The following is a 3,019-nucleotide window of genomic DNA, read 5'->3' on the forward strand; positions in this document are numbered from 1 at the left end:
TCCTTTATTTCTGAAATAAAGTCCTGAGCAGAGACAGCATGGGAAAAACAAAACAAAACACTCATTTACACATATAGGAAGTGTCAGTAGATCACCCTCACTCTTCTCTGTGCTATTTGAGACTGAATATGAATCAGTAGCCGAAAGATTAGTAGAAGAGAAGGACTGAATTGAATAACATAGGCATGGATTAGTTATATGCTTGAAAACTCTTAAGCAAGTGAAGCCAACCAAGCTTTCAAACCCCATGCTGCAATATAAGTGTTTTAATCAGATTACTTCCGAGGACTTACATTTACTTTGGTCAATAAAAATATAAACTTCTTTAATCAGCAAAATGACTTTTGGAGAATGAAGGACTTTGTTGTTCTTTATGACCTATATCAAGAAGACAGACACTTGTTATTTATTTCAGATTCAGTTTATTTTAATTATGGGATGCATTGCTGACACTACTCATTTCAGTCAGACAATTAAGCAATACACAGAGGTGAATGAAGGGGATGAATATGTAAAGAGAAAGTGACCACAGAGATTTCTTTGTTTCTTTATCCCTGTTTTATTTTATTTTATTTTTTGTAAACAAGTCTAAGAAAAAATTGAAAGGAGAAATTTGTAATTTCTTAAACACTTTTTCAGATCTTGGAAAATTCTATAAACATAATGTCACTAACTTTCAATTTTGTTAAACTTAATTCCACACAAATTACAGTCATCTACATAATGAGCACTTAAGAATACAATATCTCTGAAGTGTGTCAAGTTGATCTCAAAAAAGCTTTGTTACTCATTTTAGACCCTGCCATTACTGCCCATCAACTAACCTTTTGTCTTTCTTTTAGTTACCTTGCATTTTAAAAAAAAGAGAAAGAAAGAAAAAGGAAAAAAAACCACAAATTCAATTCTAGGTGAAAGTTTTTCTTTTATGCTGATTAAATAGTAAATCATTAAAATGTAAGCTTCCAGCTCACCATCTCTAGCATTTAATTTTAGGACAAATCAATTGTTTCTTTAATGCAAAATAAGAATAGTTATTAAGACCAAAGATTAGGCATTTTAGTGAAAGTCAGTCGCACAGTAAGCAATGGTCCCCACTGTGATGAGAGAACATAGCTGACATGGCATGTTTTATAAAACGTATTTCAGCAGAAAGCTCTTAAAATAGAACTATAGTAGTTTACATGAGAACAAACCGCCCTGTGATTTATCCCTCTGTAATCTGAAGGGAACAGATATATGAGCAATCCTACCATGCAGTGATGAGTCACCAATTTAGCAAGCTGTCAGGTTCTTGCAGTCTTAGCTGTTCATTGGGTATTTGTGATCCGTGTCATGATGAGTAAACATCTGGAATCAAGAGTTCATTAATATTATCATCTCACTTTTTAAGTAGTTTCTTCCAAGTTTTTCTTTCCATATCTTTTTTTATCATAATCAAAGTTCTTCATCAAATGCTGTAGTATTTTTATTTCCTGTATTTAGCAAATTCAAAGCTCAATGAAAGTCCACATGAAAAAAAAATTGTCATGGATTAATTTCAACGTTGCTATTGTTAAATTGAGAATGTTTGAAGATCAATGTTTTAATCCCATGGGTCAAATCTTTTTATTTATGTAGGGCGTTCACCTTACAAGCAGCCAACATGGCCGACCCGAGTTCGATTCCTCTGCCCCTCTTGGAGAGCCCGGCAAGCTACCGAGAGTATTCGATATGCCAAACACAGTAACAACAAAGTCTCCAATGGAGACGTTACTGGGCCCGCTCGAGCAAATCGACGATCAACGGGAGGGCCTTTAAATTTATTTATTCATTTATTTATTTTATTTTATTTGCTTTTTGGGTCACACCCGGCGATGTACAGGGGTTACTACTGGCTTGTGCACTCAGGAACTACTCCTGGAAGTGCTCAGGGGACGATACGGGATGCTGAGAATCAAATTTGGGTCTGCCACGTGCAAGGCAAACACCCTCCCCTCTGTGCTATCACTCAAGCCCCTCATGGGTCAAATCTTAACACCCCTATTATCAAACGAAATTTAATGCAAACTTTGGAGAGCTAATTGTTTTATTGAAAAATTCTAAAGTTTGCATTTATCTAAAATTAAAAATAGAAATTACAAAATTAACCCTCACCTACTTATTTTGTTTATTTTTATTTAAGGGCCAACCCAGCAATGCTCAGGGGCTACTCCTAATATTGCACTTAGGAATTATTCTGTTGGATGCTCAGTTGAACATATGTGATGCCCAGGATAGACCCTGCTGCATGCATGGCAAGTGACTTACCCGTTGAACTATATCCCTCCAGTCCAGGCCTCATTTGTTTGTGTGCGTGTGTTACTTAGCAAGGCATTAATGCAGGTAGAGATATAATTTTTTTGTCTACATATGTAACTTAAACATTTTAGCTGTATTAAACTTTCAGTTCACAGTAAAAATATTTACCCTAGGGAGGAAAAACAAATAAAAAGAATTTTATTTACAGTTTTTAATGCTAAATGGTTATTTAAAATTATATTTAACAATAAAAATTTTGAGCAATTTTTACATTAAATTACAAAATTATGACTTCATATACTGTTTAAATTATTTGAAATAAATTTATCAGAATTTTGATTGTTACTTTTTTTGCACATCAGCATGTTTTAGCTAATAGTTGCAGTCAAGAAGGCAGAGCAGTTATCAATTGATTTTTTTTCAAAAAGATAAGCTCCTGTTTTGCCATCTAAGTTGGAATCCACATTGCCATAAATAATATCAAATGCTTAATTAAGAACAATGACAATAATTATAATTTATCAAGAATGTGCACTGTAGCACTGCACTGCACTCTCCTCCCATTATTCATTAATTTGCTTGAGCAGGGCCAGTAACGTCTCCATCATGAGACTTGTTGTTACTGTGTCTCTCAAGTCAAATACATCACAGGTAGCTTGCCAGGCTTTGCTGTGCAGACAAGATACTCTCAGTAGCTTGCCAGACTCTCCGAGAGGGGTGGAGAAAGCGAACCTGGCTCAGC

Source organism: Sorex fumeus, unplaced genomic scaffold, assembly GCF_029834395.1.
Source record: "Sorex fumeus unplaced genomic scaffold, SorFum_2.1 ptg000008l, whole genome shotgun sequence".
In the NCBI taxonomy this organism is placed as follows: Eukaryota; Metazoa; Chordata; class Mammalia; order Eulipotyphla; family Soricidae; genus Sorex; species Sorex fumeus.